Consider the following 17,648-nt stretch of genomic DNA (forward strand, 5'->3'; position numbering starts at 1 on the left):
AGTTGTCTCCAGACGACAATTACAAAATATCCGAGACAAATTAACAAAATGGAATACATTAATTGACTAACTATAACAAGATAGATATGTTTCCGTCACACCACTTTCACATTCGTCCTGTGCCTACACCAAACTGGTCTCCACGTTGCATCTGTAGCCTCTACTAACACAATACTGTCTCCTTAATCAAGCTGACCTTGATAGCCACCCGTGCTGCTTTCTCTGCGTCCAACTCTTGGGTACCCTAAGCGAAGTGTCGTTGTACTGCCTTCAACTGGATGATCAGCTCCTCACGAGCTCTCTATGCATCCACCAAGACAGCTTCACGTCCAACATCTACTCCAAGTGCCTCAAAGCGTATCACCCCTCTCGAAAGGCTTACTCTAATGCTCTCTCTACCTCTGGTACATAGACACTCCATGCCCATAGCAGCTCCAGGTCTCATCAACTGGTCACACTTCCCATGATTGATAACTGCATCTATTGGGGGTCTAGGGGGCATCGCCCCTACAGGGTCCTGGGGCAGCGCCCTAGGCACGCTCCCTGTCACAATACAGGGTGGGGTCAAGGGGCAGCGCCCTTGCCGCGAAGACCAAATTAGCACTCTCAAAGCCACACAAAAGTCCATGGAATACACCATTTTTGTGATTTTCTTCTAATTCCACACTCTTTTTGGCAACTGCTTATTTTTCCCTTCCCTTTGGCATCATGTGTTACTTATTCTGAACTGTTTCAATCTGTCATTTTTTAAAGAAAATCTCGTCACCTTCTTTTGTATCTGTACAGTGCTCTCTTTGTTATGTTACAACCTCGCTGCCGATGTATAGCTACACAATGGATTGCTTCTGCCATAGTCGTACCGTCTTCCTGCTACCATATGACCTCCCCACTCCGATTGTTACTACCGTATGGTATGGTTCTCGTGCTACCAATGTTCGTACGAGTAAGTCATACTGTCTTTCTCTTTCACCGTACAGTCACCCAACCTCCAAGCAATTTGGTCGTATGGTTGTATGGTGCTCTTACCTTTTCTGCAACTTTCCCAGCCATGGCTATACAGTGTGTCCTGATTTATTCCCTTATGCTCCAAGTCTGTACAACATACCCTACACTAGATGGTTGTATGACGTACCCTCCTTTTTGCTTTCCTTAAGTCGTACTTGTATGGCTGTCGTATGGTGTAATGCTTAGACATGGCTTCCCCTCCATCTGGTTGTCATACTACCGTATGGTACACCTCTTTGGCCATACAATACTTCTCATGTCCGTATGATAGCCATTTACATGGTCGTACAGTGGTGGCTCCTTGTCCATACGATATCCTATCTGGTTCATACGATCCTTTCTTGAATCTGTACGGTTGCTTTGTCTAGACCGTATAGTACTTCCTTGCATGCTTCCAGAAGGTTGTACGGTGGTAGCTCCTTGTCCATATGGAGCCTATAGTCTGAATGGTATTTTCCCTTGCCTTGTGCTTGTCGTATGGTGTACCTCCAAATCTCTTCCTGCAAATTTCCAGCCGTACGGTGTATTCTTCTCTTTTCGGCATGGGTCAAAGCTCTCTCTTCTCCCATTAGTATGTTTTTTGGTTCAATATCATCTCTGAGGTTCATGGTTTGTACTGTGGCCTCTTTATATTTTATCGGCTTATCTTCACTGAACGTATGGGTTGGTGTTTCATCCACTTGTGCTTCTCCTTCCTTTAATTCGCTATATTCCTTCAGGAATTCGTTCCTTCCTTTTTCTTCTTCAACGCCCAACATGTTGCAGCCTGAGAAGAGTTTGTAATCCTCCATCTGCCAGTGAAATAGTCTGTTCACCGAATCTAGGTCATCCTCATTTGACCCTCCTTCCAGTCTTAATACTCCCTCTTCATCAGGTTCCATTTTCTTCTTCCCCTTGTCATCCCCTCTGCCTTCGCCTTCAGAATCTGACAAAACTGCCTCCTCGACTACCATTTGTGTGTGCAGGTCAATTATGAATCTTCTGCCTCCGCGCTCCATTGATAAGGTATTTTGTTTCCAGTCGTGTTTTACTTTTTCTTCTACCAACCAACTCCATCCAAGAATAGTGTCATATCCTCTCCTCTTCAGCAAGATGACGACGAAATCGAATAGGAATGGCTATGTTCCAATAGTTACTGGTTGTGCCATAAGGATGCCGAGAGGTTTAATGCCATTTTGGTCCGCCGTCAGTAACTAGAATGTTGGTGGCCACAGCGTAGGTTGTCCTAACTTTTTCCATACATCTTCTGGTAACACATTCACGCCTGACCCTCTGTCCACAATTGTGTTTGTCAGAACAGTTCTTAGAATGGCCATCTCAACTACTGCCAGATGCCTTCCTGTTGTGAGTGCCAGAAGCATCAGGTTTGCTACCGTCATTCTACTACCGTACCTTCCTGTTTCCTCCGTCGCTTTTGAAAATGGTGTCATATTCAAAATGGTCGTCCGTAACTAGGGCATTGTGAGGTCACTTAATTTGATTGGGACTTCCATTTGCATCACCTGTCTTATTATGTTTCGCTCAGCCCAGTTCCTCGTTGAGTTACAAGTAGTGTCCTTCAGTTGTGATTTCTTTGCCTGCTTGGCTTTCTCGATTTCCGCCCGTGCTTCTTCCAATCTCTTCTTTTCTTCCGTCAGGTCGAGGTACAGTTTTTTTGTTTCCGTGTGATTGCCAAGACTTCTTCGTCTGCGCCAATGCTGATCAAATTCACTCGTGATTTTGGGCACTTGGCATCTTCATGATCTCCAAGACCGCACTATCGACATAACAACTTTGGTGCGTTCGTTGATGTATAGTTTTGTGCAAAGTGGCCCTGCAAATTGCATGCTCAACATTGAACCATTGGGCGGCTGTTTGCATCATACTGAATTCGGCTACGGCTCCCATTATTGTTGGTATTGTTGTTTTTCCCTTTGTTATTATTTCTATACCCACTCGAAGTGGCACCATCAATGTTTGTGTTTCTGTTCCCTCCTGACGTGGAAGTTGCCTGTGTCAGGAGCACTTGTTGATGTCCTTTTGTCTTCATATTGAACGGGCATTCCTTTATGGAATGTCCCATAATTTGGCAGATCTCACAGAACTGGTTCTTCGGACAGGATCCCTTCGTGTGACCTTTTGTCTTGCATTCGATGCACCATAGCTCGTTTCCCTTCGTCTCTTTCTACATATTTTTAAATTCCTTCATCTTTTGATCATATCCTTCTGGAGAGCTCGACCCTTCTTGCTGCCCTTTTCGTCATCATTGCTATCTTCTTCTGAAGATGCGTCATCTGAGTCGGATGAGCTACTCTTTTTTTTGTTTTTTTGTTTTTTGCTCACTTTCTAAGTTCATGATCCGATTGTATGCTTCAGTGTATGATGATGGCAGCACAATCTTCATTTTCTTCCATAACTTCTGGCGTAGTCCTTCAATGAACCATCTTTTTTGCAGCCCATCTGTTGGCTTACTTTCCATTTTATTTATTAAGTTTTTTAATTTCCTGGCATATACTTAAACTATTTCATTTTCCCCTGCTTTGTGTTGTATAACTCTACTACGATCTCATTGTTGTCGCGTAGCAATTGAAATTCGGTGGTAAATTCCTTTTTAATTTCCGCCCAATTGGTTAGTTTTTGGGGATCTGTATTGACAAACCAATCAATTGCTACACCCCTTAGGGTTACCGAAAATTGTCGGACCCATTCATTTGTATTGGTTACGCCATTCGCCATCCAAATTGTTTCGCATGTCTTACAATGTTTGATTGGATCGGCCATTCCATCACCATCAAACTTTGGCAACTTTTCCTTTGGTCCTGCCATTACTATTCGAGGTTGAGGGATTTGTTGTGTAGCTGCGCTGTTTTGCACCCTCATGCTATTCTGCACAACTATGCTATTTTGAACAGTCATTTTATTTCCGACAGCCGTGCTAGATGGTGAGGAAGGGTTTTCGTCAAGCGAAGCTGTTCGTTCCGGAAGTGTATCTCAGATGAAGAGTTCACTCCATGCTCGTGCTCCCTCGGCACTCCGAACCGTGCGAATTAATCCCCTTCTGTCTGGATTCTCTTCCCTTGGCATATGCAGGTTAAGAAATTCCTCCCTTGCTTCTTCCACCAAATCCAACTGCTGTCGAGTCTCTTCCAGCAATTACTTAGTGTTTCGGTGTTCGTTAGCAATTTGCTGAAATCTCTGTCTACGTTCGGCCTGCTATGCCAAAATTAAATTCCCTTGTGCTATGCGTATTTCATCTTTTTCCTTCAGCTTATTTTTATTCAACTGATTCAGCATTAGTCTTCATTCCTCTACCTTCATTCGAGGTCCATCGGGCAACAACGCTAAATGTATACCGCATGGGTAAATGAATTAATGCATATAGACAATGAATAGAAACATGTAACAACCGTACTCCTTTTATTATTCGCATATGCCAAAGACATTACATTATGCTTATGATGATGACTACAATGATCTCGGATGGTGTACATATACTTTCTGAAGAACCTTCCCGAAGGGGTCCATTGGCTACATAACAAGAACCCTCCCGAAGGACCTCGTCGGCTACATAACAATTACCGACGACATCAACCGGTTGGCTACATAACAATTACCGATGACATCAACTCGTTAGCTACATAACATTTACTGATGACAAAACTTTTGATACCACATTCTAGGAGATTGCTTCAAACCATATAGAGATTTCTTCAACTTGCAAACAAGGTTTTCTTTACCTTTTTCAATGAAGTACTTTGCCTGTGACATATAAATGTCCTCCTCCAAATCACTGTGAAGGAATGTTGTCTTCACATCCATTTTCTCAACTTCAAAATCATAAGCTGCTATAAGTGATAACAACAATTGAATGGATGTTAGCTTTGCTACATGAGAGAATATTTCACCATAATCAATTTAATCCACTTGTGAATACCTCTTTATGACCAATTGTGCCTTATACTTCTCAACATTGCCATCTAGACCCCCCAAATTTTTCTTGAACATCCATTTACATCCAATAGGTTTACGTCCTTTTGTTAGCATGAATGTTGATGATACTACATTGGGGGAGTATCCTAAGCATTGGAGAGTATTGACATGTTGCATTCATGACTGTATTTGTCATTGATGTCAACATAGAAGTAAGTCTGTAAAGATTGGCAAAGTAGCAGACAAAGATCTTATTGGTATGGGCAATGGTTTGGTTGTCATGGGATGCACGACTAAGGACATGCTCTACACTGTGTTTTGATGATGTGGTAAAGTGCGCAGAGTCTAAGTTGAAGACATACAAAAGTTGTACCTGATTTACTGAGAGCAGTACATAAGCATAGTGCTTGAGAAAATTGTTCTGATGTTTGTTTGATATCTTTCATTTGAGATGTAATAAGAAGATGTGTAGTCAGCCAATGACAGAAGACAGATGTTGGTGATGTCTGCAAGTGCGCAAGCCCTAGTATCACACGTGTGAGAAGTTGTATAGATTGTGAGCGACACTGCTATTGTAATTGTAATTTAATTAATTATCTTTATTTGTAATGTGTGTTAAGTATTGAGTTGAATGCGAAGTGCGAAAAGGAGCAGAATGTTTACTGAATGTGTGTAAGTGATCCAAGGGATTATTGGATGTGAGTTTTGTGATTTGGCTACAAGATTTGAAGGAGCAGAAGTTTGGTTACAGAACATAGATAGAGGAAGGACATTTCATTTCTATTATTCTACAAGGAATAATACAAAGATCTTTTGGACAATGGGTTCATTGATCTTAACCTTGAAGCTGTTTGGGTAGGGGGTCCAACTTTCTTCCACAACTCCTAATAGGGTTGGAATCTGCTAACAGGGATTTAAAGTCTCCTACCAAGGACTGACATGTACTGAATGTTGTTATAGATTCCTAATAGAGTCCATCCTCTAACAAGGAATATTTATATTAGTGCATCGTCTTGTGGGTACCATCCCCATCGGAGTTTTCCCTTTGATCAAGGGTTTCCCTAGTTAACATATCTAGTGATGTTGTGTATGAGTATCTTGTTGTGGTTTTTGATTATATTGCTCATATGGTTAAAGTTTAATATGGTTGATAATTGTGATATTAGTTGGATAACTGATTCAAACCCCCCCCCCCTCTCATTTATATTGGTGGACTATATATTCTAACACCTTGAGGAAAAGGTACCAGATCCCATTAGCATTCTTCTTCAATGCTTCCGTCTCTTCACTCATGGCTTTCATCCAAGAATCTGCATTAGTCATACCCATAGCCTCTCTAACCATCCTTGGCTCATCAGTTAGCAATAAAGAAAAACATACAATTGGAATCCAACAAAGAATATTCAAACCTTTTAGGTGAATAACCATATCTATTAAGCGCTTCATATCACGAGTAGACCTTCTCAAAGTTTAAGGTTCAGGCCAGAGCTTCTTAAGCTCTCCTCATTCTCAAGTCCATCAGGAGCTCATAGTTCATCCTCCTTAGGGGTACAAGGAATATGAACTACTTCATGTTTCTATTTCTCTCTTTTCTCTGGCTGCAAATCAATTGTGGAAGGTTTCAGCTCACAAAATATTACACTTCTACTATAGAGCACCTTCTCTGCAACTTGATCCTAAAGCTTGTAACCTTTCACATTGACACCATAGCCAATGAAGATACACTTAACTACCTTCTTCTCTACTTTTGATCTTTTCACACTAGGCACATGAACATATGCCTCCCAACCAAAAACTTTGAGATGTCTAAATGAAGGATTCTTGCCTAACCATGCCTCCATGGGTGTTTTCTGAACAAGTGCTGAAGTGGGAGATCTATTAATTAAATAACATGCTATGGCTACAACTTCAGCCTAGAACTTTTGTTCAAGCCCAACACCGCTCAACATCCTCTTAGTCCTCTCCATCAACGTTCTATAATCCTTTATGCAATTCCATTTTGCTATGGAGTGTAAGGAGTTGTCTTATGTCTCTCAATTCCACAATCCTTACAAAACATATCGAATTCTGCTAAACAAAACCCACCACCATTGTCAGTCCTCAAACACTTATTTTTTCTACCATTCTGATTTTCAACCAAGGACTTAAATTCCTTAAACTGACTATAAACTTCAGATTTACTTATGAGGAAATACACAAATTTCCTACTATAATTATGTATGAATGAGACAAAGTACACAGATCTAGACATCAATGGAACATTAACTGGACCAAACACATCTGAATGAATATAATCCAAAACCCTATAAGACTTATGAAAATAAAAAGAGGCATGGTGTTGTTTACCATAAATACAAGGTTCATAGAAGTCAAACTCCAGATTACAATCGCAAAGGCCTTCAATAAGGCTCTTATTTTTTAGGGTTCTAAGACCATTCTCACCAATGTGACCAAGCCTTTGGTGCCATAACATTGTCTTCTCAGCTGGGAGCTTCATCTCCAAAGCATTTGCACCCTTAGGTACCCAGAAAATACGACCACTAGATGTAGAAACATCAGTCTACTTTGCTTGATCTAATGGTGAGTATGAAGAATCCAAAGCCCTTTTCATGGACTTCATAGAAGCACTATTGCACTGAATCATACATGCAACCAGCCTATAAAAGGTGCCAATCCTAACACCCTTAGCAAGCACCATATAGCCTCTTGTCATCTTGCATCCACCACTTGAGAAAACAACTTGTACACGCACATCACCAAGATTGCTAATTGAAAGTAGGGTTTGTGCCAAACCAAGGATATGCAGTACACCATCAATCCCCTTCACTCTACCATCAGGGAATCTGATCTTAATTCTACCACAATCAACAATATTTAGATGAGATTTATCACCCAGATACACCTTCCCACCATTAAACTCTTCATACTTTGAAAACCAATCTTTGTGAGATGTCATGTGGAAAGAAGCACTTGAATCTATCAACCACACATCTTCTGATGCATGTTTCGCCAAGGTTGTGACAAAAGCATCTCTCATCATCTTGAGAGGATTTTTTAGAGTTAGAATAAGAGAAATCCTTATTACCCTTCTTCTTCTCCTTGCACTCTTTTCGAAGATGACTAGGTTTGCCGCAATTCCAACATTTCGCCTTGGACATTTTACTAGGAGATTCAAATTGTTTACTGCTTAGGGTAAACAAGATTAAAACATGCTACAATAACGAGATACAAGACATAACACAAAGATACATGGAATGCTTCAGGAACTAGATATATATTTCATCAATGCTTTAGTGCTTCAAGTACATCATTTGCCAATACACAAGATAGATAGCATGACTAATACTGATTGAATCCTCTCTCCCAATAGAGAGCGTATATAAAGATCCCAAAGGGATGTGACCCAACCATTGTGTCATAACGGAATCCCCTTCGGTTACTAAAAATACCCTTAAGACATGTATTACTAATCCTAATGACAACACAAATTTTCTGACAACATCATCCCCCCTTAAAAGAAAGTCATCTCCGAATGACATGCCAAAATGGAGACAATGCTACTTATACTATACATTAAAACATAGGCTAGGAGGAAGGAGGGTGCATCCCTGGAGGTGTTGATGTTGAAGCCTATAACTGTGCCTGCAATTCTCGGTCCTCTTCTTCAAATCCTCTTCAGCCATTTTCTGGACTCTAGTGCTATCTTCATCATCTCTACAATGTTCCCAAGTTCTGTCTCCTTCACTTCAGACTCCTATAGCAGATTCTTCTCTTGCTTCACTGTATCGAGCTAGGCTATGAATGCTCTCTCCTCTTCTTTTTTCTCTTGCTTCATTGCCTCAAGCAAAGTGATGAGCACTGCCCATTCTGACTCCTAGGCTAACTACTATGTAGCCAAGTGCCCTTCTACTACAACTAATTGGATAGCCATCTCCTCTCAAGCCCTCTCTACTGCTACCTAATCTGCCTTACTCTGTCACAGAGCATAGTAGGTGTCTCGACAGACATGCATTATCTCACGAGTAAGGGTCTCCACTCGGCTTTCCACTACCAACTCTTCAACAATCCAATCCTATCTCATCTCGAGAATCTTTGCGTCAATCCATCCTCATACCTCCATGCATGCAATGAATGCAGTAGGATAACTTGCTCTCATAAACGAGAGAACATGCTCCAACTCGTGAACTAACCCCTCAAGTGCTCGTGTCTGAGAAGAGGTCACCATCACTTGGAGACCTCAAGCTAGTACATCTGCTAGGTAGGCATCAACATCCTCTCCTATGTCCTTGAATGACCCTGATGCTAGCTACTCCTACGTGTCAATCGCCATGTCTACTTCCTCCAACATCCTCTAAGCACTATCTACTAGAGGTGTTTTCTCATCCATAGGGGTGGGGTGGCTCTCTCCATCTGGAAGAGCTATAGGAGGTACAATAAGTTCCCTACCTCAATGTCAAGTACCTCCATCATAGGTGAGAGAATGCTAGACTCTCATGCCACTGGTGTTTTGTTGAACCTCTAACTTGAATTGGCACACAAATCTCGTGTTATACTTGCCCGGTCAATACCCTCTCTCTCTAGGTTGACTAGCAATGCAACATCTATTATGACAACATCTAACTGAACCTATGGCACCCTTGGCTATCATGTGCCTTCTCATGCTCGAGGACCTCTATCACCTCTTCTGACAACAATCTAGCTAGCGAGGGGGGCTCAGCCTCTGGTACAAGAATGGTCTTAGGTACAATTACTACCTCAAGAATCACCTTACTACCTCAAGAATCACCATGGATGCTCTCTTTGCCACTACTACAGCCAGAGTCATGTCGATAGGTTGCCTAATCTGTACGAAAGCTTGTGCATTCCAACACTGGTGGTCAAATGAGTTGTCATAGAGAGAAGCGGTCATGGGAACAATGGTGGTGTCGTCGTGATTACCATGACCTCCTCATCCTTTGTCTGCATGTTGTCCCCCTCATCTATATCATTGACACTTTTGGATGAGGTGTCAAGTTTTCCACTATTCGTGTTCTCATGCTCGAATCTTGAGTATACCTCTTCTTTGTGCCATTTCCTTCCCATTGCCTTTTGTCCACCTGGTGTGTCCAATGGCGCCATTGCATGATGGTAGTGTCTCCTACAGCTAAGGGTCTTGGCTTGATCTCAAGCCTATTAATTGGAATCAATCTTGTTGTGGCATCTAGAAACAATCCAATAACATAGTGTAGCATATAGAATGTTTTATGTTGCAATGTCATAAATTCATACCTACGCTCTAAAAGCAACTTTGCCTAGTCATATACCCTTCCTATCATAATCTTCTTCATCAATGCGACATGCGGAAATGAGATGCCTGAAGCACAATTAAACACTGTAAGTCCGCTTCACCAGATCCATAATGCAGTGCCGTGATCCCTCTCTAATGTCTGATTTCTTCAGCCCTCTTCCTCTAGAATTCCACGTCAGAGCCTATTTTTTTGCATTAGATAGGTCTTTGCACACCATAGTTACTAGTCGCTCCTTTGCCTCCTATTGCATTTTCTTTTCTTTTATATCATCTTTTTGCACCCTTCCGCATATTCGAGTATGCTGAAAACCATGGTAAAATCTTGCACCTTGAAGGAGATTTCTACATCGTGGTCTAGATAGAAAAAGTGCTTGTTATAAGGTATCTATAATTATCCTAAAGGAACCCTCAAAATCTTTAATGCAAAAAAATGACATTTTTATTGCCCATTCTACCTGTGCTCCTCCTTATGCTACCCTTCACCAAATCATCGTCTAGAGTTTTCTACCACCACTTCTGGCACTCTAAGCCATTCAACCATTCAAACTGTATGTTCTGAGGTGCTATAGGAAATGTTGCAGGTGTGTGTAGTTTTGTTCGTACCTTTTTTTTACTATGTCTATGCAACTTTCACTCTTGAAGGTAGTACTTGGGTATTCTTGGACATGGTGTTGCTCAAACTTGAACCGTTGGCCTGTGTCTACAGTTTTGCTCTCCAAGGTCATTTGTTCATAACAATTCTTGATATGTCTTTTGAATGGAAGGAGGAAATAGTTAGGGCTTTTGTCCAATGTGTGGGTTTGACTCTCGTCCTCCCTTGCCCTTTTCCCAAAATTGTATGGCTCTAGCTTGTTCTCAATAAAACTACAAAATGATTGCCGTGAAAAAATATGTGCTGTTCTTGGTTGCTTTTAGTGTTTTGTGGTGCCGTATGTCTGTACGCCATTGTTTCATGATGCCCTAAGGTTGCTCACAGTCTGCCAATGTGCAGTATGGTCACTTATGTTCCATACCCTTCATTACACAATGTTTTGGTGATATACGAATGCCGCATGATGTCTCCCCTTAGTAGTCGTATGATGGTTTTATCCCTCAAAGTGTCGTGGTGTTCCCTTGCTCTTTACTTCTTTCCTACATTATGACTGCGCTTATAGAACCTTCTATCTCTTTTGCATGTGATGGATTCCTTTTTACGCACTTGTATTGCATTTCAATCCTACTGTATGGTAGTCAATTCATTTGCAAGACACGAAAATGCCTTGCCCGTACACTATCCCCTCCATTCACTTTGATGATCGTATGATGTTTATTTGTCTCAAGCATTGTCTTTCAATGGATACTGTACAATGGGTTGTTGTTACTGTGCAACATATGACAATGAATTTTCTGCCTCTGTGCTATATATTGTGATGGTGTATTGCAGTGGGTTACATGTGTACAGTGTCTAATGATGATGAATGGTGTTTGTTTGTTTATGTAGTGCTTACCCCTAGTTTGCTTTTCAGTTATTATTGCTGAACTCTTTTAGGCCAGCTTTATAATTATGTTTGATGTTTAGTGGTATTTGATTTTTAGATTGTTGGATGTTGTTTCATAATCAGTTGATTATATGATGAGATTACTTTGGTACTAGTTATTTCATGTATGCATGATTATGCTTCGATGATGATTGTATATGGGGATTCTAGTTATTTCATGATGATAGTTAGATGGATTATTGATATGCGTTTTCTATGGATACTTACCCCATACTTGCATGTGTATGGTGTACCTGTATGTTTATTTTATGTATGATGTTTCTAATATGGTTGAGGGAGGGAGTCATAGTCACTTGCTAGTTGGGATCTACACGATGCACCACTTCCTGCCATTGTCTGTTTAGTTTATAATATATGTGTATGTACATGCATGGATTTTATGCAGATTGCAGGTATCGGGTATCGACTTCCCTAAATTGCCAGGATGAGCATATCCAATCGCAATATCTCAATGGTAAGAGAGGGGAGATAACTCTGGAGTCCCCATCCTATCCTTAAACCATTTTTCCTAAAAAGTAGGGCATAATCTGAGTGATTTACCTTTTGAATTCAAGTGATGTAAATTCGTGATTTTATAACCCTTGAGTTTGATCTAGTTTTTTGTACTTTATTATGGGTTTTCATTTCAGTCTTGTGGGTTTGTGATTATTTTTTGTTATAATTAAATCAAATTAAAAGAATAATTAATGATTTAATTTAATAAAAATTTATAAGGAAAATTCGATATTTAATTATATTATTTAATTGAGAAATTAATTAAATAAAAGAATTAAATTTAAAGATTTAGTTAAAGTCTAATTTTGGGCATAATAATATTTATTTAATTTAATAATATATTTAGTTCATTTTTAAATAAATGCTAAATATTATTATTACTTAATAAATATTTTTATAAAAAATATCCCAAGAATTAATTAAAGAAAAAATTATTTAATAAAGATATTTTAATTAAATGGCAAAAAGGTTGTGCATGAATATTAAAATATAATTAAATAATAAAGGTAAAGGGCTTTTTGCGTGATTGCACAATCAAAACCCTAAATTAGGGAAACAACTCTTTATTAGCAACTTAAGAGTTCATTTCTCGGGGACTGGGTTTTGGAGGACCAATTTTTCGAGAAGAAGGGTTTTAGAAGGAAAGGGAAATACTTGCATGATCCATGCGTTGTCGTATTAGCATTAGATTCAGGTAGAATCTTGTGGGTTATTTGTGCTGTAGTTTTCCATTCTCCAATTTCCTGTCTTCTTCATGTTTGGATAAATTTGTTTTCAGAATTTTTAGCTTTGTTTGAAAGCCTTGTGTTGAAATTTACTCTTTTTTTTTCTATTCTGGATTACGTCTATGAATGAATGAATTAAATTGAAACCCTTGTTGTGTATTTTAATTGTTCTTCATTCTGAGATTATCTGTATATGAGTGTTGAAAATTTAGGAACCCTTGTTCTGTTAATTTAATAGAACGTTTTTAATCAGGTAGAGTTTGGGAAGAGAAATTGATTTTTAATATGTAAAATTTGAATGGTTATTGAGATTTTCCCTATCAGATCTAATTTCGCATTTTTTATTAAAAAAATGAGAAAGGGGGAGGGCAAGTTGTTTTTTTTTATAAACTTAAAAATAAAAATAAATAAATAAATAAATAAATAAATATATATTTGAGTGGGTGGGGCCACCAACCCCCCACCCACCCATTACCTTTTTACACCCCCCGTGTGCACGATGGCGAGAGTGCTTCCGGTGATCATCGTGGCTGCCGCACAACAGACTTTGCTACCGTGATAGCAGGTACTGCCGTAGGCAGTACTCTACTGTTGCACTAGTAAAGTTGCTGCAACAACATTATAGCCTACGGGCTTTAAAATAAAGGATGGTAAGTTAATTTTTTAAATTTGTTTTTTATTATTATTAATTTTATTAAATTAAATTATTTTAATAACATTTTTTATTGAATGTTAAATTTAATAAATGCTTTAATTATTAAATATTAGATTTAATTTAATAAATGTTTATAGTTATTAAATGTTAAAATTTATTAATATTATTACTATTTTCTTTTAATAATTATTATTTTATTATTAGATTAATAATTACTTTATTAATAATCTAATATAAGTTATTTATTAATAAATCAGTGATTATTATCTTTAGTAACCTAATGATTATTGATTAAAAATTAATAATATTTAATTAAAATTGGAATTAATGTATTATGGAATTGTTTGTGTAAAGTAAATTCGGAAATTGTAAACTTTATCAAACTGAAAACTTACAATGAAATGAAAACATAAACCTTACTCTAAACTCAAACTGTGTTTTCAAAACCAAACAAGACTACAAAACTACATTTCTAGTTGTATGCTTTCTTGTGTGTTGGGTTTGGGGGTTGACTTAGAGTGTTGACTAGTTTTAGGATGTTTGCAAGAGGCCAGGAGTTATTGCTTTTGGTGATGTCATGGATTTGGTTTATGTGCACTTGTTTTTGGATTAGTCTGGTTAGGATGGTCGTATTGGTGAAACCTGTGATTTTTGAATCAGTGATATTTCAATACTTTCCAGTTACTTGTTTAAGAACTGATGTGTATTTTATGGTCGTATGAGACCTACTTTTACTGAGCTTAGGGTAGGCTATCTGTATGTCTTGTTGGGAAGTGGCTTGCAATGGAGGCTGGAGCCCTAAAGAGGCTGCCTGGTTAACCCATTGTAGGTTATTTTAATAAGTGATAACATCACATCAAATGAGAGTAAAATGAATTAACAAGAGTCATTGTTCTTCCTTGTCTATGCCTCGAGGGCTAGTACATACTAGGATGAGACTAGAGAGGATGCTTGGTTGCGACCTTGCTTCGTTAGTATGCCTTATCAGTACGAAAGGATACTAGTGCCACATAGAGTCACTAGGGGGCCGAAGTCCAATCAAGCTGCCAGGGTAACCTTAGAGTTGGCTCATGCGATGACACTTGCCCACTTACATAGTACATTTTCTACGTGTAATTTTTGCCTCTAGTATCTTGAGTTAGATTGCTTTCAGGTTTTTCTTGACCTAGATGTTGATTTTGGCTTTTGGGATTGTTATCTTGTTTGGGACTTGAGACTCTCTCTTCAGCGTGGTGGGAGTGCACCCTTTTCAGGTTACCATGAAGTCGGATGGTAGTGTTTTCTACTTTTACCATTGAGATCCATCAGTTCGATGTCGTGGCTGGAGCTCCCTGTTCTGCATTTCCTTTCATTCTATTCTTGTGTACTATGATGGATGGTTATACTTATTGTATTGTATTTTATTTCATGGATCTTAAGAGATGATGTAATCTATTTTATGATGTATATTCTTTCAACCTTTCATACCCTGTGACCTATACAATGGATGATTCTACATTTTGATTATTGCCAAGTGGAATTAGGGATAATTGTATATTATTTATATGGATTCGTACTTGTAGTTATTCTTTAATATGGATGTGTTATATATTGGTTTTAGTATTAATTAAACTTAAATGTGATTCAATGTCATGGGACCCTTAAGAATTGTAATATGTTTTATGGTATGTGCTTATGTGTATGTTATTACTTCTGCTATATTATTTCTATTGTTAAGTTATTATCTTTAAAATAAAAATGTTTGCCAAACTTAGTGAAACTTTAGGTTAATTTCTTTTGGGTTCCCTGGCGGGGCATTATAGTTTACTTCATCTGCCAACACTGTCGTATGGTACTAGTCTCAATATTGTGCAGTGCTAGTCTCAAGCACCCCGTACAATGCTACCCCCTTTTTCTTTGATGCCTCTTTGGTGAATACTGTATGGTACGGTGGTTGCTTGTGATGCCTCAAAAAAAATACCATACGATGGCTTTGTATCATTTTGTTTTGTGTGTTATTTTTCCTTGGTCATATGGCATTGTCATTTCCTTGGCTGTACGGTATTTCCTCAATGTGGCCATGCAGTTTTTTGATTATAGATATATATTTTAATTATTTTCTAAGTTTAAGTTATTTCTTTGCTAGGTGTGTTAACCATTTTCCGTCCGGTCTTCATTTCGATGGTGGTAGATCATTAACTTCGAGTCTTTGACTGGGTCGACAATCTCTATCCTATCCAAGGTCCATAACTTGATTGTTCCATTATCACCAACCTCCCATACCTTGTACGATCCAAGTTTCCAACCCACTTGACTTTGAACTTGGCTAGTTTAATCTTGTTGTGCCTATTATACTTCAACACAAGTTGATCTGGTGTGAATTTAGTTAGCTTTAGGTGTTTATCATGCCATGCCTTACACTTTAGCTGAAATACTTTGATGGCCCACTATGTCATTAATTTCCATTTGTTGAGCTTGTTTAGATTGTACAACCTTTCTCTAAGACTCTTCATGCCACCTAACCTGTTCTCGAATGCTATCCTCAGACTCGGCACCATGAACTCGACTGACACCACAACCTCCCGACCATACATCAATTGGAACAAGGTTTGTCCCGTCGTAACCTTATAAGTGGTGTAGTAGGCCCATAACACAGATGATAGCTTTTCCTCCAAGTCTTCTCCTTCAACTCTGCAGGACTTATAGATTACTGATGCCAATATCTTATTCGTTGATTCAACATGCTTATTTTCTCTCGGGTAGTACAAGCTAGAGAAGGAACGGCGGATTTTGAACTCCGTTATGAGCAATCAGATGACAAGATTTATGAAGTATCATCCTCGACTACTTGTTAGGTGCATCAAAAAGCCATACCTAGTAGTGATTTGTTCATAGATAAACCTTGCCATACTTAATGTTGAGTTGTCTGGTAGGGTCCATGCCTCTACCCACTTTGTGAGATATTCTATTTCTATGAAGATGTATTGACATCTTCGAGCTTTACTTGCCTTCACAGGTCCAACAAAGTCTATTCCCTATCATTCAAAAAGTTCTTGCACGTGTGAAGGGTTAAGCGACATAAAGTATCTCTTGAGTGGCTTTCCCATTCTCTGGAAAGTATCGTAGCCCACGACCCATTCCCTGGTGTCGTTATACAAGGTAGGCAACCACAACCCTGCCAGACGTATCTTTTGCACTGTTGTGTCAAGACCTATGTATCCGCCTACTGGACCTTCATGTGCTTCTCTTAATATGCTCTGCACTTTCTCTTCCATAACACAACGTCAAAGGATTTAGTTGGGTCCCATCTTATATAGCAACCCATTAATCAATAGAAGTGTTCAGCTCCTCAACACAAGCTTCCTCCTTTCGCTCAGTTGCATTTCTCTTGGGAATTGCCTTGTTGAAAGGTATTCTCCAATGCTTGTATACCAAGATGAAAGTAATGCGATCTGAAACAAGTGTACATCCGAAAAGTCATCATTTACTCCTTCGGGTGGTTCTCTTGACTTGATCCTCAACGGGTGGTCTGCACTCATGTGACTCCTTCTGGGGTGTACAACAATACTAAATGTAAAATCTTGTAAGAGGAGCAACCATCTACTCACTCGCCCTTGAATAATTGGCTTATTCACCAAGTACATAAAAACTTGGTGATCCACATAGAACACGAGTGAAATCGCCAATAAGTAATCCCAAAAATTTTGTACGCTGTACACCATTCCGAGGACTTCCCACTCCGCTATACTATAGCTCTTTATGGATTTTGACAGCAGTCTGCTTGCAAAATAAATAGGGTGATATAATCCATGGTCACCTATCTATGTTAGTGTTGCCCCGATTGCAAAGTTCAATGCATCCATGTGTACATGAAACTCTTTATCCCAGTTCAGGTATGCAAGGATAGGTGCTCCTAGCAGTCACATCTTTAGCTATCCAAATGCCTCATCTTGCTCTATTCTCCATATGTAGAGCTCCCCCTTCCGAGAGTTTATCCAATGGGTAGGACACTTGAGTAAATTTTTTAACAAATCTTCTATAGTACCCAATGTGTC

At 39.1% G+C, this 17,648-nt stretch overlaps 1 protein-coding gene across 1 annotated transcript in view; it reads right to left on the reverse strand.

The window, feature by feature from the left end:
• The window catches only part of LOC149537313 (putative LRR receptor-like serine/threonine-protein kinase At1g56140), a 212,637-nt gene that overhangs the window by 17,218 nt on the left and 177,771 nt on the right, over window positions 1-17,648 (reverse strand). The gene's annotated exons all lie outside the window — the stretch shown is intronic.

This window comes from Cupressus sempervirens, chromosome 9 (assembly GCF_028749045.1).
Source record: "Cupressus sempervirens isolate cs-2001-9-10 chromosome 9, ASM2874904v1, whole genome shotgun sequence".
Classification (NCBI taxonomy): Eukaryota; Viridiplantae; Streptophyta; class Pinopsida; order Cupressales; family Cupressaceae; genus Cupressus; species Cupressus sempervirens.